General features: G+C 37.5%; 1 long non-coding RNA gene across 1 annotated transcript in view; it reads right to left on the reverse strand.

Moving 5' to 3' along the window:
* LOC147875029 (uncharacterized) overlaps positions 1–27,241 on the reverse strand; it is a 336,681-nt gene that overhangs the window by 229,826 nt on the left and 79,614 nt on the right. The window contains exon 3 of the long non-coding RNA XR_002542653.2: positions 1,648–1,697. This is a non-coding gene — a long non-coding RNA (uncharacterized LOC147875029). The remainder of the gene's footprint in view (positions 1–1,647; positions 1,698–27,241) is intronic.

Below are 27,241 nucleotides of genomic sequence, written 5' to 3' on the forward strand. Positions count from 1 at the left end.
TAACACGTTCAAGGCTTCACAAACGTATAAAACATGTAAAATATTATTCCATGCCTTATAATATTTTATGCATAAATTTATGTGACATTAGGCCAAAATAATTGTTGTTAACATTCAATAGGTTAAATATTATCGCGTTAAATAACCCAGGCATAAATAGTGCGCTTACGAGGTAATATCTTTTTTTTATATTTTGACTATTACGTACTGCAAAACTCATGTTGTCTCCGACTAAAATAAACTTAAGACGAAATTAAGAACTATTTCTTTCGGCGCTAGAATAAGGGTTGTTATATAAGAGAAAAAATTCCGGTCTGATCACTTCATTACGTGACAAGATCCAATAATAAGAAAGAAGCTTTAGAAGTCCGTTACTAGGCTACGAAGCAAAGATCCGACATTCGTGCGCGGCGGATTACAAAGAAATACAACAGGTGTTGAACTCCCCCCAGGCATAATTCGTGTTTCTATACCTCGGATATGAATAGCAGCTATCACTAATCGATTCGAAACAAAATCTATTTCCTCCGTTCTGTCTACAATGCAACAAAATAAATTTGCTCTATAATTGAATATAAACTTGAAATATAAAGACAAACAGTCATCTAATTGTACGATATGTGAAACCAAATTGTGTTTGATGTAAGTTATTGGAAAAATAGTTTTTTCTCTCACAAAATATATGACAGTCGCTAGTACAATGAGATTTTAAAAGCAAGGACACTGCCTAAGACTTTGTGCCTCCCTCCGTTAAGACTATACCTCCCCCCCTCCAAATCGAACGTCAATCCTAAACACGCCAGTCCTCTTCACGAAACACACGGTTATGCAATTATTTTCCAAGGTACAAAGACATTTTCACGGGAATTCGAACCCAGGATAGTATTACGGCTTTGAGAACTTTGTTCCTGTAATCTCTTACCAGTTACAAAAACCATTCTTACTGGGACTCAAACCCTGGTCAGTTTTCCGAGAGTTGATCTTTGTTTGTGAAACATTCAAGTCGAAACAAGCAAATTTTGTCTTACGTATTTGTTCTTTTGTTCTTTGTTTCCAAGTTACCGGTACCATCCTCGCCGGTGATCAAACCCGGGACAGTTCTTTTCGGGATGTGGCCTTTCATTCTGTATTATTGTAACCGAAACACGCAATTTGCTTTTCGAACTATTCTTATATTGGGTTTAATTTCCGAGATACGAAAAACAAAATTTTACTGGGACTCGAAACTAGGACACATTTTTCGCTATTGCGGTCTTTCTTGTTACATTTTCCTTGCCGAAACAAACGATTACAGTCTTCACGCCTTGATTCAATAGTGTTTGGTGTTCCTAGCTGCAGAAGCAGCCCTCACCGGGACTAGAAATAAGGACACTTCCTGGAGTTATAATCTTTCAGAAACATCTTATTTTCTGGGCATAAGAATACTAAGCTAGGGGCATATTGGTGAAACCCTTCTCAAGTCTCGCCCATTTAAATATTTACTCTGAGAGATCAATTAACACGCACTCAACACCAAACAGGCTCACAGGATTAAATGCTTAATGCAATATAAATATAAATTTACCAACAACAGAAGAAAAAAACACCAGTTGTGTTACGAACACCATACGAAACAAAAGACAATAAAAGTGCGCATTGCAACGTTACCTTGACATCCGTTGTAACCAGCAGTCTGTTCGGCAGGTGTCAAACCCTCACTGAAATAAATGCAAAAAGGGCTTATGTTAGTAGCTGTAATATTCCCGTATACAGACATCAATCGACGTGGTTTAAAATTAACATTTCAGGGGTAAACATTACGTAATTTGTACATAACATAGACGTACATAGCGAAGTTCCCAACTGAGTGGCGTAAGTTTACCTACGTATTTTCCTGCAGTAACCCTTCCATCACCCTAAATGAGTGTGTACATAACTTTCTGCAGTGTAAGATCTCCTGTCCCTAACGAAAGACAATTTAAGCGAGACCAAATCGTACAGAATGCATTTGGACACTAATCCTAACGAGAACTCACTCTTCATTTGAAATTACTTCACTACAGTTTTTAAGTGTCTAATTATGAAGTCATTAGTACTTTGAGGAAGGCTTGTACTTTATTTAACAGAGCCGTAGGACCAGAATTCTCAACATGGCAGTCGGCCTTGACATTCGACTCGCAAAACTGCAGAACAGCCTAACGCAATGGATGTGCCTTTATGTGACTAAGCACGTGGTTGGGTAATTCGCAGTCTTCTTATAAAGATGCACAAACAACACTTATTGTTTATTAAGAAATGTTTGGCACATGCAGCCGTTCGTATTGTGTTAAATACACAAAATTGTATTCAAACACGAAAAAATCACACAGTCAACAGAAATGTTTACTCTTCGCCTTTATTTTTATAATCGAATTATCCTCAAGAAACACGAAAAGTGTGCACAGTATGAGATGAAACTTTTTATATCAATATATAAACTTAAAACGAAAATTACTGAAAAAAAATCAGTAATTCAGTTAAAAAGTTTATAACATAACACCTGATGATGGCTATATATAGCCGAAACATGTCGTAAATGTTCCACATGTAAATCGAGTACTCGATACGGAACGTAAAATGATATTTTAATCTTTTAATTATCTTATATTGTGATTGACGGCCAATTTTAATATATTTTTAATACTATTTATGAAGTTAGTTATAGTTTATCGTGTATTTAGACTGGACTCATTTTATTTACATGTTATGAAGGTTACACGTATGTTAAATCTGTTTTGTGCTTACGTAAAGAAATTTCAATATCTTTTATAAATACCGTAGGCCTAATTCACTTCGCCATCTTGTTAGAATGACTTATAAGTCACACTGTTGATTGCGACCTTCAAAAAGACGTGGATTTCGATGCACTAATGAGTCGGGAAAGCCATGATTACCACAGTATGGGTTTCCCTATTGTCTGCTAGGGATTTTCCCGACCACTTTTAGTTCATCATCGTTCAAACGTGTCACAAATAGTGCATGCAAGAAAAGTTCTTACGTCAGTGAATGCGTCTAATTGTCTGCATATAAATGCATTTTCTTCCTTGCTGAGCGATGCTATTTTCTTCTGCACAAAACAACAAAGGACTCCTACCAATACAAATTTTGTCTGCGTAGGTGTGACTGACAAAAACGACCGAGATTTAGTTCAGTATAACCCAATACGTTATTTTTCTTTTCATAAAATGATCTGAGGTGTAATAAAGTAGGCTGTTGAATGAGTCTGTATCCTTTATTCTTAAACAAAAGTGAGAACATAATGTAAGCTTTTTAATTCTAGTGTGTGAAGATTACAAACTGCTTAAAAACTTAGGCATATATTACAAGACAATATTAAAATGACCCCTAAGGAAAATGAATCTCGGCTGAGGGGAAAAGAGACTGGATTATACTGGCGCAAGATAGAATAACTTGGCAGGGTGCTATAAAATTTTAAGATTTAATAAAAAGAAGCATTTCTTAAACAGAGGTGACTCGTTTTAAGGATTCTACCCCATTGACATGGGTTAAGTATTATTTGATATGAATCCTAATGAAAAGATGAATCCTATATTTACTTTACCCTGAAGATGAAGGCGATACGTTCCTTTGAAACGTTGGTAACCACATACTATAAGGCGCCACAAATCATTTTAAAACGAAATTAAATTTTTATCTAAAATCACAAATGTATGAAGCTCCTCCGAAAAATCATATTTATTACGTCATACCCCTTCATCAAAATTCCACTTTTTTCTATACGACAGCAAAATTATAATTTTATACAAACTTATTTATATATTCCGATGTAAAAATATGTGACAAGAAAAAGATTCCAAACACGTTAAATCAGATAACATTTTTTTCCCGTTTCAGTGTTAACTCGTTTGTACTGTACTATATTGCGTGCATCTAACACCAGATAAGGGAGAAAATGTGAGATGGATCAGGAGACTATTTATACATAGTTTTTCGTTGACTCGTCACTGCAGAAAGTCACAGAATATTTTCAAAACAAACTATTTTCAAAGCAAAATTGTAGGTTTTAATATTATAAACAGAAAGTGGTGGGTTCCAATATTCCAATCACCTGCGAATTATCAATCGACTAAAGCCTTCTACTACCATATTTTACACTGTTACAGCCAGAAATATGTTTATGGACACAAACTGTATACAATAAATTCAAATGTAACAAAAATCCAAAATCGTTTGCAGTACGTTAGGTTTTTAAGTGTCTTTCTGGTCAATATGGAATACCAAATTATTAAGTACTTCACAATTTTAAGATCTGCCCTTCACATAGTAAACCTACTGTACAGGCGAATAATTGAATTGGTAGGCCATGCAGAGCGCAAGGGGAAAATAAACGCCCTAAGATGTTGTTTGGATTACGTAATTTAAGGAGACTACGTAATAATCCTAATAAAATATTTGATAAATTATCAAAATGGATCTAGGATCAAATTTCTGAAGTTCTGACCGAGACTGAACTTTTACAGTGTAATGGCCTATTTCAGAGGTGAGGATTTATTTTGCGGATTCTTAGTCCTTTAACTACTACGATTGCGTAAGAGATTTTTACAAAACAGCAACAAAATATTTGTCAAGATAAACAAAATCAAAGTTTCAAATTGCGTCTCTAAATTGATTTTAAGTCATAAAGAATCTTTCTATCCGGTTAATACAGCACTAACAAGCAACATGATTAGGCATATTAATAATAATTTATGTTCCTAATACGTTCGTTATTTTCTAATAATTACCAAGGAATTTGACTGAAAAAGAGGTAATTTTATCGTAATCTGGTTTGACCTGGTTTTATACCCACATCAAGAATCACGCAGCTGGACAAATGGTGGGAACCTTCTTAGCATCAAGAAATTCAAGACCAGAATGCTTACTTAATGACTTCCTTTTATTCACACCGGCTTCAAATCAGAGGTACTTCAAAATATTGTTTCAAATTAGCTGCCCATAATATCTGCTTTCTAAAATAAAATTACATCATTAATAATTTAAGTCATTCGGAGCTACAAAAGAACTATGTAATGTCATTAACCCTAACGTTGTGTATTCGGATGACATTCTAGTACAATATACCCTATTTAACTTTCAACATTTATTGCCACAAAAAATACACAAAGAAGCCAGTCAACGCTCAGTGGAGAAAGTCAGACTTTAAAGTCAAGTCACCGAATTTAATTGTATTAGTATGCTACTATAAATCGCATATCCTGTGTATTAGAAAACATTGATGAACAGGTAGAGAAATAGCCAACAGCATTGATCGAATACATAATTTGACTTTTCCCTCTTCTTACGTCCTTCATCCCAGCTACTTCTTTAGGCAGGTTCCGGGTACGAACGTATAACTTAAGGTCCCATACCTCAGAATGTATAAGCTCCCGACGTGCCTAATCCCACCTGAACAGTGTTAAATACAAACTTATGTTTCTCAGTCTTATCCCATCAAAAGTCATAAAACCTTATCTTTTATTACGAGCTTAACATATACATATATATCATATGTAATTAATAATATTAAACAAAAAATAAATTATCTTCTCAAAATCTTAATCGACTAAAAATGAAAGAATTTTAGCAACGTCTGAACAAGAATTTGTATTAAAAAAAATATTTTTTGTCCACTCACGTTAGCGTGAAAAATTTTCAGCAAATCCAAAAATGCTCTCAGTGTAGCTTCCGTCTTATCTGTGAACTTAAATATATTACCATCCTACAACATTGTCAATCAACTCGAAAGTTATTAAAATCCTTCTGCCTTTTCCACGAATCCACAAGTTTCACGAGCAGCCTGGTATCTTGTGAACGAGCCCATACCAAATCTTAGGGATTAACGGAATTCGCTTCAAACGACTGCCGTTAGTATGTAGACAGTTGAATCTTGAAAGCAATAAAATTTACAAATGAAAATGCAAAATTCTTTATCAAGCTACCATAATGGTATTTCTACTCTACTTGATACTGAAACCTTGTCTGGTGTACACTTCAAAGTGTTTTGAATAATTAAAATATATATTCAAGTAATAATTTAAAACGAATTCGTACAACTTTACAGTACAGTCAGGCTACCACGTATTAGGTATAACCTAGATCATTTTAAATAACCATTCATAAACCTTATCTCTCAGTAAATTCTTGTGATGTTTATATTCAATGTCCCCAACAACATACATGGTGATTTCTTCTTAAGAAAAATATTCACGTATTTTGAAGATTTTCAAAAAAAAAAAAAAATTAATGAGGAGATTCATATTTTGCGTAACCCGTTCCGGAACTCACACATTTTCTGAGCTTCTGAATTCTGAATGCTTCTAGATCATCCACATAGATTTCACAAAGCAGCTAAAAATATAAAACGGAGGTGTATACACTTACAACGCCATTTTTCTCTTCTATATACTGAATCATTTCTTTCTCGGAAATTCTTTGAAAGAACAGCGCAGTTTCTGAAAGAGGTCATTGACTTTTTCTGTATTAAAATTTATCCCATACGTTCAGTATGTATGATGCATGTCGAGATTTCATTGAAGTTTAATTTCAATGAAAGTGAGTGATTATAAAATAATCATCTTCTGATAAACTGATACGACATTATGAAATAAATTAGCCAGTAGTAATAGCATACAAACTAAGACAGGCAGAATAAATAACGGGATTGTAAATAATATCTAGTTTGATGGCAAGCGGTTATCTTGATTTCTATTAAAACCACATTCTCCAATCCGCATATAACATGAACTCAAGTCATGAAAGAGATATATCAAGTTAATGATTGTATTTTATTAGCATGGTTGAAAGTCCACGTCCTATGCTTGCCTATAGATTAGACAGCTAGTAGGAACTGGCAAATGTCCGATCTTTACACGCTACAGAAAATAGCAAATCCTGCTTACATTACAACAACATGACTGCTTATATGTTGTGCACAACTTTTATTACAAGAAATTCATATATAATATTCGTGTTAGAATACGTTTAAAGTTTATTTATGACAGAAAATTAATTAGTAGTCATACAAAAGCAAGATGCTTCTCGTTGTACGATGCCTCTAAAAACCTTCATGTATGCGGTAAACGTGATGACGCAATAAGACTGTTTCCTTATAAAATAAGCAAAGGAACAAATACATGCAACACTATACCGATACATGCCAAGTCACGGGACATTTTGTTATGGCCTAAGGCACGATTCACTGTCAACTTCAGCGGCTGAGGTACGCTAACTGTTATGTCGAACCATCTGACAAACGTACGATTCAGGAAGCAAGCATTCTTAAATGACCTAACATTTGATTCATACGGTTATCTAAATTTGCAGGAACACACAACATGGCTAAAAAATACAGAAAGTCATTGCTCTAACAAGGAAGTAAGGCTTCATAATTTACAGGGCGATCAAATCAAGAATTTTGAGATGGACTGAGAATATAGCAAGTATGGAATAACTTAGAAATGCACGCAAAAATTTTGGCCAAGGCATCTGAAGTAAAATATCACTTGTGACATATACTCTCAGATATGAACACAATATCAAAATATATATTGTATAAGTATGACTTTTGTAAACACGTTAATAAATTCAAAAATGTAATTAGAGACGGGGTTAACAATTCAGAGAACTGATTTAAATACAGGCCGGATTACAGACTATACTAAATGAGGGTTTCATAGTTTACCTAAGTGCCTAAAGTTTTAAACAAATTAAGACCTGATAATACTACTGCATGCATTCGCCAGATTTTGGCCTCTGACAAAGACCAGGGAATCCTCCTACAGATGTCTTCACGCAAGAATCCCACAGCCTTTGACATTTTTAGATGGCAGGGGGATTCACCACATACGCGCACAAAAAATCAGGTTGATCGCAGGAAAAGTGGTAGATATTTCTGTCCGGTTTTACGCGAAATTGCGAAGTTTCGTCAAGTTTTTCTTGCAGAAGTTCGCAGTACCAAATTTAATAAACACCCGTTCAGCCGTTCGCGAGATATTTCATGATTACAGACAGACGGACCAGCAAATCTTTTTGAATAAGCTCTCCACAGACCTACAATCCAGCCTAACAAGGCCAATATTACAATATTCCACGTTCTAATCGTTCATATTCATGTTTTCATTAGTCTCGAAGTCACATAACTTCTGTAGTTGATATACATCGTTAAATAGCCTTAGAATAAAAACATGACAATAAGGATTCGACAAATGTGCCAAACATGGTATTTTCTCTGTGCAAGACATTCGAAGGGGTCAGACATGTTCGCGAGGTTTGGTTCTGTGTCAGTCTGCTTGGTTGAGGCCGTGTTAATTGTCCAATCATTACGTTGCTTGTATTTTGTTTCAAGTATAAATACAGGTTGTCCCAAAAAGTGTATGCACATTTCGCATGTTTATAACGAATATAAAAACTAGAGGCAGATTAATGGTATTTTTTGCAGTGATTGTGTCAGCCTAAAACAAGATTGTGGAATGAAGTGTATATATATTTTTTTGGACATTCTATATAATAAAACAGAGTTTGATAAGAAACGGAGCCTACTTTTTGGTTCTCTATCAGGGTTCCAAAAAAAAATGTAAGTTTTTGTGAACCGTATTAAGAAGCTGAGTTTATGTGTGTGTGTTTGTTATGGACATGGCGAAGATGTGAAATTCTTGAGGAAATGCCATGGGCCCTATGGAACGAAAAATAATGTATGTTTGATTAAGTTCATACCTGAATTTTTATTAATTTTGTAGTATAACGTATGATTTCTTGTTTGATAGCGGTGTTGGGCACTTTGAGATAAATTCTTTTATAATCATTCGCTTCATATCTTGTTTTTTTTTAAATAAAATAAATGAAGAAATCACGATAATCTAGACGTGGGGCGTTCTTCGTTGAATGGCGTAACAGTGAGCTGACAGCAGAGCGAACATGTCGAGACCTCAAGGTGAAACAAGCAATCGATTGGAGAGCCCACAGACATTTAATGAGGTGGTTCGGCCTCGTGTTTTACTGCGCACTTCCCTATTTTTAAAAGTGAGTTAACCTCAATTAAACCAATAAATCTAGACTTGTCCACGTCCATCATCCCAAATCCGTCTTATTGATGTGCTGAAGAAGCTAAACCATGCCTCGTGATAGCGGCGAATATTCTGACGAGCTTAATGATTTATTTCCTTACTTAAAGATTACCCTACTATGCACTACATTTATCTCTTAGGACCACTGGCCTTACATCTAAGGCCCAGTTTTATTTGAACAGTCTAAAATAAATATTAGTCGCTTTTCAACAGCAGATATTATACATCACTATTGGAATATTGAAATAAGAATGTTTATTTAAGTACAAAGCTTAATGCATAGGTTTAAGGCAAATGTTTAAAAGCGAAAATATATCAGGAAGTCAGCACAAACGGCAATATTTCGCATTATATTCTGGAGGAATCCGGTTCGAGCGTCTGCTGAAGATCGACTACCATGTCTTTCCTCAGTCACTCCAGTAATTCAACCACACCCGCTCATAAATTTGTCCTTTCCAACTCAAGGTATTCATGATCAGTGTTTGATCTCAGTCAAACCTAATGATACAATGTGGTAACAACAGAAGAAGTGTCGTGTAGTCTGGTAGAAGTTTACCGACGTTTTAGTGGTGCTTGCTGCCATGATTGCACCTCTGAAACGTCGGTAAACTTCTACCATACTGCACGGTTCAACAACCCGGAACACAGCCATCTTCATACTCTACGCCGTGAGAACCTAAAATATTCCACAGCCTTCTCGCCATATGATCTCGGCTAATTAACTGCTGGAGCAGCCATTGGTATTCCTTAACTATAAACACCGAAAGCTCGCTGCCGTACTAACAAAATCTCACCTTCTTAATCAAGTTAAATCCATACCAAACACTCTCACTCCATTAGACTAAGATAAATTTAACACTTATATTCTTATTTATCTCCAGTTCTCTGAAATGGTCTCGTCCCGTGAAGTTTTGACCTTAATTCATTCATGCATTTATCGCAACACCGTGTTCCAAGTCTCCGTCATATGATTAGTCTAAAATGTTAGGCGAATCAAATTATAAAGCCGTTCATTAAGAAACATTAGTTATTTCCGATGTTACTTTCTATTTATCAGGTATGATTTCTCAGTAGTCTCTACTCGGATATTTAATTCATTCTATACGCTTTCCTCGGATTGAGAGACCACAGCACCGTAAAAAATAAAAAGATACAATTACAGTTATAGAAAAAAAACTATGATTAATGATTCTGGGTAGCGGCTACCAGAACTGAGAAAAACCTAGAAGATACAAGAAAGCAGAACGCCATGAAAACATTGAGTTCAACATTGTATATATATTGTAACACCAGCTGGTTGTATATGATACAAGAATCATAGTACAGCTCTACGAAGATTAAAAATTAATCGGCGAATTAAACAGGATGAGAGTGTAGTGCAACGAGAAAAACTCCTCACTGATGTCATCACCGGCTCTGGCTTGCACAGAAGGCCAAATGTCACTATCAGGCAGACAGTATAAAGTGTGTACTGGACCTCACGAGGCAGCAGATGGCTGGCTGAATGCCTCATAGGCGCCAATGAGTGACATCCATACGATGGTTTTATATGCGGTTAAGCAACACAGTTTAAACAAATCATCACTAGTTGAATACGCCCCTCTCTTTAATATTCTGACGTAATTATTTGTGATGTCATCATACCGGACATGACAGGATATAGCTAGATCTTCAATAATCATCACAATCTTCCAGCTTCTCCGTTCTCATTTCTTCTTCCTAATTGTTACTCTTTTATTAGTGACAAGTATGACATGATAATACCATACAACCATTCATAAAACTCTGACTTGGTATAGTGCATATAAAATAGCTTGGCTTCCTGTTTTTTATAGTTACAATTGTCTGGCAGACTAAAACTCAGCAGCACGCCGTAACCACACGTCGTCGAATGATTCACTTACTTATGATTACTAAAAGAGTAAAACGTAATTGGTATGTAAACTACTCAATAAAATTAACAAATATTATTCAGTGCAAATTCAAAATTAATTCTGTAACCGACTCCACAAACATACGATAATATACCTTGGACAGGGGATCGGCCCATCGCACGGCCTCTGCCCAGCCCACAGAACAACAGAACACAATTAAACTTAAACACACAAAATGAAGTTGTGATCAAAAACATTTTCTACAGCAATTAATTCAACAGATTAAAAGTGTGTGTCGGTATCCTTGGACGAATCTTAAGTTCGATCTGTATTTTACAATCACCCGCTCGGCACAGAAAATTAGAATCAACACACGTGATTTTTGTTTCCTATGGTGTCATCGGCCTGATCCACTATCTAAGGTATCCTATCACTTGTCTTAATGAATAATCAGATGTTCTCTACAATAAGCGTTTTAATGCAAATGGGATTGTATCTGGCTACGCGATGCAGACAAACATTTCACCGCATTAACGCGATATAACGCGGTAATCATTTTATCTTCCGCGCTTGGCGTATCTGAAGCTCGTGTATAAAGCACACGTGAAAAACTAAGTGTATGAGAAAGTAACGAGAGAAATAGATAATGGAATAATTTAAACATCTAATCTTTCCTCCACTCGTTTTGTCGAAACTTCTAATATTCTGGAACGAAATCCGGCAGACATCATGAGAGTCTTAACATAATCTATTGAAGTTAGTGAAGTGTTTGGCCACCCCTGAATCTAGCTTCTTTTGGTTTGCAAGATTGCCGACAGCGTGTGGCACAGTTTTCTAACACACTGACCTACTCGCAGATTTACGTAACTGTGGGGAGTTTGCCTCGGTTGGGACCCAAGACGATCACCTTCCCTTTCAAGGCGTTTAAACATTTTGAGGCTCTGGAGTATCAGAAAGGAGACCAGAAATAAGTCCAACGCAAGCGAGCTTTTAGGTTCTCATGGCGACGAGTATAAACGTGACAAAGATCTACACTAAACCAAATAAGACCTGTCGAATCATAACTTATGCGTTTTGTCGTAATATTCAGTTTTCTGGGGAGTTTATTTTAATTTGTATTTGAATTTCTTTAAGACCTAATCAATGATCCAAACATATGTTTTCTATCCGCCCCAGTTTAATTTTCAATTATCGATATTATAAACAATAAAAAAAGACTTTTTAAGCTCGGTACGATCAATCAAATATCTCAGGGAAACTTCACATGTCATCCTATCATCAAGACTACCAACATTACCGTGTTGTGGGGTGAGAATAAGACAAACGAAATCTGTAAAAATAAGGGAATCTCACTAAGGTTAATTTTTATGAACGTGGGAAGTAATCATATAGCCGAATGGTCAATTATCTCATTCTTATTTATTTACAAAAAAAAATTTAAAAAAATAATATGGAAAGCGAAAGAAATAATTGGGTTCGATGACTGTAACCCGACAAGTAAAACTTCAGATTTGAAACTAATACATTTACATATTTCGTATAAAGCATTTTGTTGATGTGAAATATCCATTCTCAGTGGTGGATTCGATTAGACGACATCTGTGTTTGTGTGGCCTTGACAATACGGTCGTCGTGACATGCAAATTAATGAACTAACTAACCGATGGATTAAACCAAATACCGACAGGAAGTAAGTAAGAACAGGAAATCTGAATATTAGAAGTTCTAGGAACCCGTCGTGCAGAGAATGACCCGAGGACCACAATTTGCACATCGTTGAGTTATAAACTGTAGCGGTGGTTATGCATTTGGGGCTAGAACAGACCGTGTAAGCGCCAATCACGTGCTGGCTGAGTGACGAACAAACACTTATTTACGCTACCAGAATACTCAAGTAGGAACAAGAGTAGGCAGTTGAATGGTTACAAGTGGTGACGTCCTGGTGACCATTCTACCAGTTTGACTACGTTTATAATTGTTTCGGTCTGCACAGAGAGGTGCAAGAACTGGGGAAGAATTAGACCCTGGAGCGGTTTGGGCAGCAGAGGTTCTTCTGCAGCAACATGCTTCATGTGCGTGACCTCAAACGGACATGAATATGGTCACTCATATTCCTACAGATCGGCAGATATATTCCTTTCAAAAAATAACTATCCAATGAACTTGAAAATTTAAAAGCCCCCAATTACGAAAACCCACCGACAGTTATTGTCGAGACCGTGATATGACGATGACCTGTTTGTGACCTCAAACTGACATGAGTATTTTTTTACAGGTTATTACATATAGGCAGAAATATGCGTTAGGAAAAGTGACTGCCCAATGGCCTTGAAATTTTCAAAGACCTCTACTCGCTTAACCCACGAACTGATATTGTCGTGACCTTCACATGACACTGACCTGTCTGTGACCTCAAACTAACATTAATATTGTCACTCACATTCCTGATCGGTAGAAATATTCGGTTTAAGAAATGACCTTCGAATGACCTTGAGAAATTTAACTGCCTAAATTCGGAAAACCCATGGACTGATGTTGTCTATACCATGATATGACAATGACCTGTCCGTGACCTCAAGCCGACGTTGAGTATTGTCACTGAGATTCCTACAGATGGGCAGAAATATGTCTTTGAAAAATTGACTTTCGAATGACCTTGAGAAATTTAAAAGCCCCTATTTGGAAAACCCACGTGACTCATATTGTCGTGACTATGACATGACGTTGGCGTGTGAGTGTCCCCAAACGGATATGAATATGGTTACTCAGTTCCCTACAGATCGGCAGAATTATGCCTTTGAAAAACTGACTTTCGAAACAGTCACACGGCGACCAGTGTTTACCCGACCTTGGTGTAGCTGAATAGGAGAAATGGCCTGCACTGTACAGTTTGGCCATATCCGAGTACAGTGACAAAAATTAAAGATAAACTGTGGATAGAAGTCTGTGAAGCTCTACTGCCAAACTCGAGCCAACTTTACGAAAAAAAGAAAGTGTCTGAATAATTTCTTTGGATACATACACAGGTCCTCATATAACTTGTGAAATTGGGCTTTCAACAATCTTTGACTTAAAAGTGGAGGGAACCAAAAATTTATTTCTACACTTAGCCCTTGATTTCACCGTCCGTGCAACCAGAATAATTGGTCGCGGTAGTTTTACCGCTGCGACAGAAAAACCTCTCGTGCGCGCTAGCCCTTAACCGCACAAATTGAAATAGTCACATAAAAATAACTCCTTTTGCAGAAACGAATAAAATTTAACAATTTTATTAGAACACATTCTCAAGGACGCACAGATTCTTCAAAGGAAACAAAGCTGTTATGAAATGAGAATATTTTAGGTCTTTTATTTAACGATGCTCTTTAAATTTATCTGGCGCTGCATTACAAATGCATGACGTGTTGGGGAGAGTGTGGCAGCGAGAGGTAATCGACTTTTTCAAGGCCATAAAATATTCCTGGGTAGACTGAATAAAACCGCGAAAACCTCAGTAAGGATAACTTATATCTTGGTTGATATTCATAGGAAATACTTCCCGAATGCGAGACTCCACACTGCATTATCGCAAATAGTAATAATCTACGCTAGATGTCCAAATCATCGCATATTTCTTGATTTGACTACCGTAACTGTGCCGTGGCGTTCTATAAGTTACGCTGTCCCTCAGTGTGACAGTCTACGTTTCTCGGTCACATCTCCCTGATGGTGGAGGCAGCAATAACCTCTGAAACGTTTGTAAACATCTACCATACTACACAGCGCAACAACCCAGAAGACAGAAATCTTCATACTCTGATGACGGAGGAAGTATGACCTCTGAAACGTAGGTAAACATCTACCAGACTACACAGCGCAACAACCTAGAAGACAGAAATCTTCATACTCTGATGACGGAGGCAGTATGACCTCTGAAACGTAGGTAAACATCTACCATACTACACAGCGCAACAACCCAGAAGACAGAAATCTTCATACTCTGATGACGGAGGCAGTATGACCTCTGAAACGTAGGTAAACATCTACCAGACTACACAGCGCAACAACCCAGAAGACAGAAATCTTCATACTCTGATGACGGAGGCAGTATGACCTCTGAAACGTCGGTAAATATCTACCATACTACACAGCGCAACAACCCAGAAGACAAGACCGCCGTGAAAACCTCAAATCCTACTACAAATTATGAAGTTCTTAATTGCTAATCATCCTGTTCTCAAACACCGTCAATCTACGTTCTTCACCCACAAATACAACCAAGTCTTACACCCATACAAGAACAGAAGACTACAATTTTGGTTTTATACTTCTCTATCATATATATAAAGTACCTAAGGAGGTTGAAATATGTGATCGTAGATGACGTTAAGGTAATAGGCCTATTCAAAAAACTGTTCAGAGAGACTTCACAAACTTCAGATTCGATCCCATTAACTAAGTCTACATGGTTACAGTAATTCATAGCTGTTAACAACTTCCGTGAATGTTGAACAGATCAAACCGCGGAAAGCAAAGCTTTTCTGGTGTTAACGAGTCATTATGACACTTATGCTTTCAAAACTTAGATTTACGTCTGTTGATGAAACCCCTCAGGGGCATCCTCCCCCTGCCCCCGCTTCCAACACCCGGTCATCAATGATGATGTGCTGCAGGAGTCGGTGTGCTTTGATGTCTCAGCGTCTTTGACTTACACTGAAGGAAAGCAAGAGGCCTTCTGGCTGGCTTGCCCTAATATTGGTATTTCGCGGGGCCATATAAAGCAAGATAGAGTAATGTGTTCCTATAGGCAGGAAACCAAGAATGCGGGCTCTTAACCAAAGGCCGGGCTTTTAGTTCGGTTGCCAGGAAGGGACATTCCATTGACGTGAGAGCATGGCAATCGCGCAGTGAGATTCCGAGGACAGCTCCAGTGATACACTGAAATGTGTGTGACAGACAAAGAAACAGTGAAACCAATTTTGTCACAAGAAATGCGTATTTTATCTGGTGACTAGCGTGGACAATCTGGTTACCCGCCAGGAGGACCTGTGTTCGAGACCACGTCACTATACGCTGTTTTACTGTAACAAGTTTCCTTGAGATCATTTCCGATCACGACTTGCTTTTAAAGCTGTAAAGTCACTCAGCTGGTCAATAGATGTCTTACCTTTAAGAAACCTGAAGGTTCATTATAGCGATCAAAAAAGCCCGTTCTTGGATCAAGTCCAGTTTAATAATAAAATTGATGTCGTATTTTTAACATTCGGTTCCATGTAATCCTGGGGTCTCGGGTTCGATTCCCGGCGGTGCCCGAATTTATAACTTGTGTTGGGCAAGGCCGTGGTCTAGGCAACACGGAGTTTTCCTCCGTGGCATCCCAACAATTACTCCATTCACACACAGAAGAAGGCAATGGCAAACCACTTCTGGATCATCTGCCAAGAACGTATATGAACAGGTCCCAGTCCGAGAAGAGAAAAGGATGGAAGGATCGTGTTCATATGGACCTGTCGTCAGACAGAACACTAAATAAATAATAAAAAATAAATTGTATATCTCTCTGTGCTAGTTTGACAACTTCTGTCCCCCCCCCCATCAGTTTACCTAAAGGGGGAGAAATTATTACGTTAAAATAAAGAATTAGGAATGTAGTTCACATGCCACTATGCGTGCTACATTTCCCACACGTCTCATTCTCCTCTATAATCCTAATAATAGTTAGTCGAGGGTTATAAAAAGTCCTTCGTCACTCTCAGGTTCAAATATTTTCCTCAGGACTCTATTATTACATAACTACCTTCAAATATCATTTCATAAGTAAATCTACAAATTCCATGTTATTCTGGTATCCAACCAAGTCTGAGGATTCTTATAAACACAAACGTTAAGATGCTTAATAAGACTCAAACGTTTAAAATTGACCTAAAAATTATTAATCATAATTACGGTACGTAAATTACATATTTCAAAATGCAGCTTATGTGAACAAGTGTGAGTACAGACAGTAAAAGTAGGTTTAATCAACTTAGCTTACTTTCAAACTTCAATAGCGCCATTAAACAACCTGAAAGCAAACCATCACAGCTAGACAAACAGTACAAACTATCACGCTCCTCTTCATGTAATTTTCTCTTTTTCCTTGCTACTTTAGCTTTCTCAAGTCCATATATTCTCATCAGTATTTCGTCTTAAAATTAGTAAAACCACGGGTCCTGTAATAAAGACGAGACATAGAGCACTCTTACTTCAAGTTGTCGAATGAAGCCACGTCCTCCCCCCCTCCAACCAATACTGTATACAAGACATTAGTTCCCAGCTACAACTGTAATGATTATTACAGCTCGCCTTCATGGCGTCTACACGTTCCGTGGCCATGATTGGAGCAGAGAAATACGACAAACAGTCCATCCAGGACCATGGGACTTCGTCCAACACATTTCTAATAAAGCGTATTTGGCAGTTGTGTTCGTAAATCGGATGTTACGATGTTTCGTTTGTTTTGACGGTAACCCGCGGCGTAAAACGGAACTCCTACGAACGAGTTAACTCGTTACAGTATCACTATTGTATGTGTACGTCTTCAGATATTCAACGACGTCATGTCGATTGCTGGTGTTATTTAGAATGTGAGAAGGTGACATGGTAATTTTTTATAATAAACACAAAGCACGAGTCATTGCAGAATACAAACAAAAGACGCAGTTAGCGCGCAGAACGATTGAAAGTCAATGAGTTAAGAAGACATTACGACACAAGAAGAAAAATGTTAATGTAAATATAAACAGGAAATTGTTGTACAAGGCTGATGGCACATTCATAATATAACCAATTAATAAATTAACCAATCCATCGGAACAGATTTCTTCAGAAACTGATAAAAATTATCGAAAAAATTTCCACCTTTCATGAATGTGGAAGGTTCCTTATCGTTTCACTAAAAGTCCGCCACTGGGCACATTTCTGAGACATTTGAATTCATCCCCATTTCTTTAATAACCATTTCAATATTATCTTCGCATCTGAGCCTAGGTCTCGCAAGTGGCCTTTTCCTTTGAGGCTTCCCGGATAAATTATTGAATTAATTTTTAAGTTTCCCCACCATATCATTACACATAATTTGTTAATTTATGTAATTATGTGGCCAGAACTTGTATCTGACTACATCCAAGAACCCCTGATGATAGTTAATACGTAGAAGTCCGAAACATATTTAGTGTTTTTAAGAAAGTTCAATAAATAACAAAGGAATAGATTTGTCCAGAGTTTTAAATTATCAGTAAAAAGTAAAGTAAAAATGTAAAGTAGTGTCCCTACTCGCCATGTAGGTCGCTTGGGGGGAGATCAGAGTACCTGCATACAAGAAAAATACTTAATGTTTTGTCTAGCTGTGAAATTAGATCTCTTATTCTGAGAGAAGAATACAGGATAATTGACAACTGTTTGGAAATAAAACACGCCCACAAATATCTGCTCTTGAGAAGAAAGATGTACGAATTAGGTTGTTATGTATCAAGAAACTTTGGGACTTATATAGGTTACTTTGTGTTGTTGGGTTGGTGAAATCAAGGAGATTACGATAGTCTGGTTATGTAGTTAGGATAGGAGATACTTGAAAATTTTAGTAAAAATACCTATTTTAAACGCCGAGTTTTTAATACCGGGAAGTAGATAGTAGGAGAACATGAAGTTGGATCACAGAGAGATCGTAGTTGATGAAGATTAAGGTAGACAGAACTGATTCAGGACAGCGTCCAGTGGCGTACTTTCTCATTAGCTTCGTGAGTTTAAGGTTCTCCATCACAGCGTTACTTGTAAACATTTGATAACATATACATGATGGTACAATATGTACTTACAGAGTTTAAACTCAAATTTATCTGCAACGAATTATTAAAATATGAAGAGACTTTGCTGACACACTGTATTCCTCAAGCCATTTGTTTGTCACTTGTTTTGTTAGCTTTCGTACAGTATCGAACAGCGGTTATTTATAATCTAAAAGTACATTGAAACATCTGCAAACCCAGAAATTGTACCAAGAGCGTTTCAGGCTTAGTTTGACGTCAAAGTTGGACCGGAAAGACAAAAATCTCAAACCTCGTCAACAAATTTTGTAGGAAGGGGTCAATTTTGGACTATTGCCCCCAAAGCGACAGCCCTTCACAGACCAATGATTAAAACCAATGTTCAAGAAACCTCGTCATTTAGGTGAAATAAAACACTGAAATTGGTGGGTAAATTTTGGACGAGACTGCACACGGAACACCACTACAACGGTGAGGAAATTCAGTACGTTTTGAGACATTATTTGAAATCGTACATGAACACTGTGCCTCGTAAGCTACATCAGACTTCGCAGTAAAAACAAACATAGAAATTGCGCTTTAGTCTGGCCGTTGGTGTTACTGTCAACGAAAACTTCAGTTCCACAAGTGGCGATAATAGCGAGGAATTAGTTAAGACACGCCAGTACGACTCATTCATGCGGCTGGCCTACCCCATTCATGTGTCACAAGTAGTTCCATCTTGTTACAATTCTGACACTACAAACACTTTTTTTCTCTGGTTTTCGGGTCAATCAAAGAACGTTAAGAGTTTGGACAGCGAAGTACATTGATGCACTAAATCTGTCCGTTTATCCGTCTGTCAGAACGTTCATCCTCACTCTGTCCTCTTGCAAAACATGCAGAATAAATATTTCTCTTCTGTTGAAGATAAAACCATTGACTTGTTGACGGGGGAGTCCTGAGAGGAAAATTACTTTACATCGCATTTCTTACAGCTATTATCCGTCTAATATACACGAAGTACAGGAATAAAGTTATGAGCCGGGATAGCTCAGTCAGTATAGTGACTAGCTACGGGCTGGACGACCGGGGTTCGATCCCCGACGGGGGCAGAGGATTTTTCCTCTAGCCTCTGCGTCCAGACCGGCTCTGGGGCGCACCCAGCCTCCTCTACAATGGGTACCGGGGTCCTTTCCCGGGGGTAAGGCCGGCCGGGGCGTGATGCTGACCACTCACCCCCATCTAGTGCCGAGGTCAAGGAAGAGAGGAGCTATACCACCACTCACCCCAAGCGCCTACATGGCGTATAGTGGGACAAACTTTACTTTACTTTACAGGAATAAAGTTATCCCTGAGCAGCATGCCATCAAGACGAGAGAGAGAGTTCAAGCAAATCTATGTGCCTTTTTTTTAATCTTGGCACCAGACGGAGGTTAGCGGTCAGTGTCATGCTCTGATCGTTTAACCACTAGGGGAAAGGTCCCCGATACCCATTGGGTAGGATCTAGCCCTTCTGCTTTTATGACAAGGCAGGGTCCTTGACTAAGGACCCTGCCTTGGGCGGTGTTAGAACCCTGAAGAATCACTTAACTGGCCGAGGTAATTTCAATGACTGGACAAGTCTACTCCATGTACCTCTTCATTTTCCTACCAATCCTTCTTCTTTGCACATACTGCTCTTTTAGGAAAATTAAAAATTGTACTCAATAAGACTCAGCACGTAGCCTGTCTAAGAACTCTGTGGGACTTCCCAAACACTGTACAGTGGCATTGCCGAAGTTAAGTGGTACCCAGAGCTAGATTCTGCTCATCCAGACACAAACATCTGGCTACAATATATTGCCGCTGCATTCCAGTAGATAAATTTTTATATCATCGGAAAAAAAAATTACTGTCCAACACGTTGTAGCGGCAGCGATCAAGACCTGTGATTTTGAAGTTCCTGGTTCAGATACCGGTCTGGAATTTTCTTCATTTCTCACACCAATGAACTATCATAAAAATAAGGATTGTATAAAATATTTACAACAAGGAATTAGGTTCAGATATATAACACGAGGCACAATTACGAATAAGCTCAGAAATGAAGTCAAACCGGATTATCTTAAAACAGTTTTATGATACTGACTGCCTATATATATCTTCCACAAAATCCCATCGACTGGGATTCCGACGTTCAGACCTCTCAAATGGGCAACAACAATTTTAAAGTCCCTTATAAACAAAGCACAGACCTCCATATAATATGTTCTGAGTGATTTGACACATTTACCTATTAAATATTTACTTATTTATTTGCTACAGTAAATTTTAATAATAACAGGTTTTACTTTGTTTTCGGTAAATATTTGACGGCGAACATAATATACAGTTTAATGTTGTCTCTCCGGTTTAAAAAATTAAGTATATATACATACTGGTTGGCGAGCTTTGTTGACAATGTATTATTGATGTGGCCGTCCAGTGACCCCTTCCCTCGTGTTCAAGCACCCCCTCGTAGTGCCATGTATCAATCTGTGAGCCGAGAGCTCAGCATGACCCGTGATTGCGTGGGGTCCTAAGGACACGTAGGAGCACAGAAGCCGAGACCGACTACGATGGCCACACGGTAGTTGAGAACGGAAACCGGACAGCTGGTCCCCTCCCACAGCTTTCTGACCAATGATAAACGGTAATGAGTAGGACTCAATTTTCTGTGGTGCCCGGTTCATAATCTAGACCAGGGGTGGCCAACCCAAATGATCTTTCGGGCCACTTTGGAAATGCATCATAACTCCGCGGGCCACATATAAAATTATATATCCCCATATTAGATTTAGATACACTATAGACATTTTTTTGGAGTGAAAAATTGAAACATAATGAGTTATTATTATTGTGTTTACTATTATTCTTACATGTAAACATAGATAATATAATAATAATGATACTAAGCGTACATTGTAAAGAAATATATAGCACTAAAAATTAAATATAGAAAATATATAAATATGAATGAAATAAAAATAATGAAATGAATATATGGATGCACAAATAATGTATTTTTTTTAATACATTGGTTTTCACTACTTTGGCCATTATAAAATAAATATATTTTGTAAAAGTGTGATGAATCTCGCGGGCCGGAAAAATGTTCAAGGCGGGCCACATGTGGCCCGCGGGTTGATCACCCCTGATCTAGACGAAGGACGCCTATACAAGACTGACTGCTACTCACAAAGAAGTCTCGGGTTCTGTGCCTGGTCAGTTCGTGAGGAATTTGCTGTGAAGTAGCAGGAACCTCTGTTCTACCTGACCAATGCTCCGAACACATACATTATCATCAGGAGCTGGTACGATAGGACCTAATAGGTCTCTTCTCGTCAAAGGGGACCCAGATTCACTTCAGTCATATTATTATTATTCTATCTATTCACCACTTTATAGGGTATTTACTTCTATGAACCAGATAGGTACGTATAGTGCAGCAGCTAATTCCGAAATACATTTTGTTTTTAATATGTGTTAAATGTATTATATAGTTTTATTGTTAGAGATGCCTACATATTTTACGACAGCGTCTTTCAAATAATGTATGATTATTATTATTATTATAAATAATTGAATTAACATCATCGTCGAATTATCTCAGTAAAAAAATGACTGGCTACAGACTGGACGACCATAGTTCGATCCACGAAAGGGGGAGAGGATTTTTAACTTTATTTTAATTTACTTTAATTACATTATCCACAGCAAATGAATTTGATTGATGGAAATTAAATGTACGAAAATCTTACAATAAATAGTAATAAATCTAGATACGTAAAAAGTAACTGTTTATTAAATTTATTGTACTGGTTCTATATAAAACACAAGTTCATTGCTTGTAATGGGATACTCATTTGACAACTTATGTTCTATAGAGCGGATAATTTTTGTCAGAAACATTTTTAAACTCAACACAGCAAGATGTACTTTGACTACGTTTCATGTTTCCACGGAGATTCTTTGGGATGATTATTGTGGAATAAAATAACATACGTTTGTATGCCATATTTTTGTTGAGATTAGTGTTTTAAATCCAAACACTTTTCGATTCCCGTTGAGTGTTTAGTGCACAGTGTGTTACAAGTTTTGTGCCGAACATAATTTATTAGTGCAGAACTAAGAGTAATGTAGTTTTGGTAGCCGGTGTACAAGGGGACCGCCATTATTGGTTGTACGTCGACGAAATTCGTCAGAATTAAAAGAAAACAGGAACACGTTTACTGAAATGAATAATAATCGCGGAATCGCTAGACAGTTACCAATAAATTCAATTCGTATAGTTGCAGGATAAACAACTGCAACATTTACGTCAAACACAGCATTTGATTTGCGAAATTGTGTGCAGTAAAGTATTTTCATATTCTGTTTCTAAACTCGGAACACAAAAAGTGATAGTGGAACCACGGTTCCGGAGAATTTGACGTAAATACGTCTATACGGAAAGGAAGTTTATATATTGTTTCCTAGGTAACAACAATGCTGAGTAAACAGATGAGGTTTCCTAAGTAACATAACAATGAAGTTACACTTTTTCGTTTCCCTTTTTCGTAACACTTTTTCGTAACACATTTTTTCCGAATAACACTGACCCTAAAATATAGACGTATTTACGTCAAACACAGCATTTGATTTGCGAAATTGTGTGCAGTAAAGTATGTTTATATTCTGTTTCTAAACTCGGAACACACAAAAAAAAACAGCACAGCTCATTGCAAGCAGTTTTCTTGAAACAATCGAATTGCAAGGATGTCTTTTTCCCAAGTGCAACGCATGCTCAGATTATACGAGTAGAATATCAAATGACAGGTTATTGACAAAATGGAAAGGATTTGGAACGAAGCAGTTGTAACTTAATTAGGTTCAGGCGCTTATATGTAGGGACAGAGATTGCTTCCAGCACGAGATTTGAACTTGAGACGTCCCACAGACTAAGCAGAATTGCTAACTACGTCCGTGGCATTCGACTGATTCGGTGTTAAAGTTTCACAGCCATATAAGACATAGAAATTATACTTTAAGTTCTAAATTTCATTTGCGATCTCGCATTTTACATTGCATCCAACGAATGCAAGTACGTAAACTTTAAAATTATTAATGAAACAACAATTTATCAAACGAAGAATGGAGATGCGATTCAGGGGGCTTGGTCGTTGTGTAACGTACCGGTCACTGTCTGAAGGTGGTGTGAGCCGAGTGTACCGCAGTGCATTATGGAGGCTGCGTGTCTTAGCACATATTAAAGTAAATGATCGCCTTATCCTCCCCGGGACGTAGCGCAATGGGAGTCGCCGAACCAGTATTTAAAACATGTGGCAGTGCGTATACCACTCCTGGTCCACGGCGGTGCTCATGCTAGAAGGACCTGTATCGGTAAATACATTAGCGTCCGTACGTAAATCATTCTACGGACAACTAGACTACATTCCAAAGAAACTGAAGCCATAAAATGTACATTTTCACAGACGTTTCATGTATTATCTTAGTAAGTGAGTATTTTATTGTCTCGCTCCAGAATTTTTCTAAGCTTTTAATAAAAACTATTGCAAATCCACTAGGTAAGTCACCCCTCCCCCAAAGTTATCTGTCCTGAAAATATATAGTGGCAGGTGGTGGAATTTTCTGGTACATATAACGACCCAGTAGAAGGAGTACTAGGTCGTGGGGAGCGAGAAAACAGTTGATTTCCATGTAGCAGCAGAGTTCGTGAAGGCATGGAAAGTATGAAGTGTTCTGCATGCGTGTGCCGACTGAGAGACGGGAGACCGCGACAACACGATCAAGTCACCTCATTTGTAGCGGTTCCTGGCGGGAGCCGGGAAGTGGTTGTTACGTTCAACTTCATCAGTGAACGCACTGTAGAAAAGTTATGCAACAATGTAAGAAGCCCTGCCGTGAATAGGACTATGGAAGAAGAATGGTCGGAGAAGTGTAATAAACGAAATGATAAGAAGAAAATTAAAATTTCAGTCGAAACGGAGGGGAGGAAGTTCACAATGCTGATTGAGAGAACATGAATTTGTAAAGGAGGACGAAATGTAAACGACGAATAATTCAATTCAATTCAATTCAAATATTTAAGTGCTTAACAACAGCCAAAAAGGCCAATAACAGCCAAGCACTAAACCAGAGAACAGGATAAAATATAATAAGTAATTAATTTATTTCAATAATAATAAAAGTAAAACGAAGAAATGAAACTAAATATATAAATGTACCATATTAATAATAATTCGATTCATTTATTGAATCATATTTCACAAATAAATGGGCTAAATACGATACCTAAGTAATATAATTCAATTTAATAATTCTAAATTAATAATAATAATAATTGAAATACAGAGAATATGGAAAGTGAGAGTACAACTAATCCCAAATAATTATAGGAGCAACTGGAACTGTCTCCAAGTCACTCAGAAAATATTTGGCCAACATCCCGGGCGAACACGACATCAGGGAACTGCAGAAGACTGCCATTTTAGGATCTTCATACATAATTCGAAAGACGCTGTCGTAAAATATATAGTCATCCCTCACAATAAACTGTGTAATACATGTAACATATATTAAAACAAAATGTATTTCAGAAATAGCTTCTGCACTCTGTACCTCAGGGGCAAGGTCTGTCTCGGGTACATAGAAGTAAATATCCTATAAAATGGCGAATAGGTGGAATGATGATGATGATGAAAACAAAACAGAATCATAAAAGGGCGCATTAAGAATGAAACTCGCAGTAGAAATCGCTCATGGTCTGGCCATGCCTCCCGAAAACACCGTAGCATCGTACCCCACCGGTTTACAACAGAAACAAACAGAGGCCGAGCCGAGCCTGTACTAATCACACACATACATTTGTGTCAAAAGCTACGAAATGCGTAAATATATCAAATAGGACAAAACCCACCCAACAAGATATCACATATCCAAACTGCGGAAATCGATCTTATTTCCCGAAGAAAACTTGCTCCGAATTAAACAACGTATAGCTACAAGATTTAACTCCCTGGGAGGGCCGACTGTGTCTATGAACTGACATATTTCATTATAAGGACCTAGTCTATATATGCCCTGTACAAAGTGGGGTTCCATATTCTTCTTTAGAAACATAAAATACTACCGAGCGGCATTAACAAATTTTAAGACGTAGTGTCAGTGGCGTTGCTAAGGCCTGTCGCCTTTGTAACTACCTGTAGCAGCATGACCCCTTTAGAGCAGTGGTATTCAACCTTTTTTGTTCGCGTTTCTCTTCAACTTTGTACCCCCAAAGTTGTCGGTATATAATTCAAGTTATACATAGTATATAATCTTAAATTGCGTTACTGATTATTCAGAGTTTATCATAAAATAATTTTTTTTTAAAAATTTCACGTACCCCCCAAGATGTCTTCTCTTACCCCCAGATATAATTTCTCTTCAACTTTGTACCCCCAAAGTTGTTGGTATATAATTCAAGTTATACATAGTATATAATCTTAAATAGCATTACTGATTATTCAGTGTTTATCAGAAAATAATATATTTTTTTAAATTTCACGTACCCCCCTAAGATGTCTTCGCGTACCCCACGTTGACCACTGCTTTAGAGAATGATAGTCTCTCACCTGGTTAAATAATTATCCGCATTTCATTCAACCAAAACTTTCATTGCGGTTTAAAAATAATAACCTAAGCTCGTTAAATCAAGTCCTCACAGCCATGATATTCTTTCGCAGCACAAAATATTATACTTTAGCTTACTTTATTACTCCTAAGTTTTTTATTCTGTTTTCTCCACAAAATCTTTGTATGCAATTCTCATATCTCTAAATCGTACACGACATAATTTTTTACTTGATCAAAACAGATAATATCGATGGGATTTATTTAAATAAGAATAAAAATAATGGAGATCCTCACTATGCAGTATCACCAGCGTCCTATCCCGTTCGTCATCTTTTGTCCATCTTTTCTCAGCACTCAACACCCTCAAACCGCCGATCCTTTCTCTAACGCGGGTTTTACACTCTGCAATAAAGCTGTAGAATTATACCATTAATGGACCTGGTACACAACTTTCCATCACCCAAATACAAGAACATTACCACTTGTCACTCGCCTTTCCGTAGTGACGAGTTAAAGAATGCGTGGATCTGTCCCTCCACTCCTAAATACACCCTCACTGTTTTACGAACAACATCGGCTTCATCTTTCCACTTCTTTGAGGGGAAAGGAAAACAAGACGCCTACGCGATACTGCCGTGTTAATCTGCTCCGAGTACATCGTGGAAGAGTAGCTTCTGTCTTTCACCCCACGACTGTCATCCGAAAACAGAGTAGTGTGCTAAGTTTGTTGTTGTCACAGTTTTGAAAGTCTACTGGGGAAGACGTATCGGGGAAGCAGACACAGACGTCCGTCGTCTCAAAATATAAAAGACCGTGCTATGAAAATGTGTGTTTATGTGTACGTGCTTGCGCGGGAACCAACCAAGAGGCACAGTAGATCTCTCAG

The sequence above is a fragment of the Zootermopsis nevadensis genome, unplaced genomic scaffold (assembly GCF_977971745.1).
Source record: "Zootermopsis nevadensis isolate Lab colony 2312 unplaced genomic scaffold, Znev_1.0 Znev_ptg000002l, whole genome shotgun sequence".
NCBI classification, from domain to species: Eukaryota; Metazoa; Arthropoda; class Insecta; order Blattodea; family Termopsidae; genus Zootermopsis; species Zootermopsis nevadensis.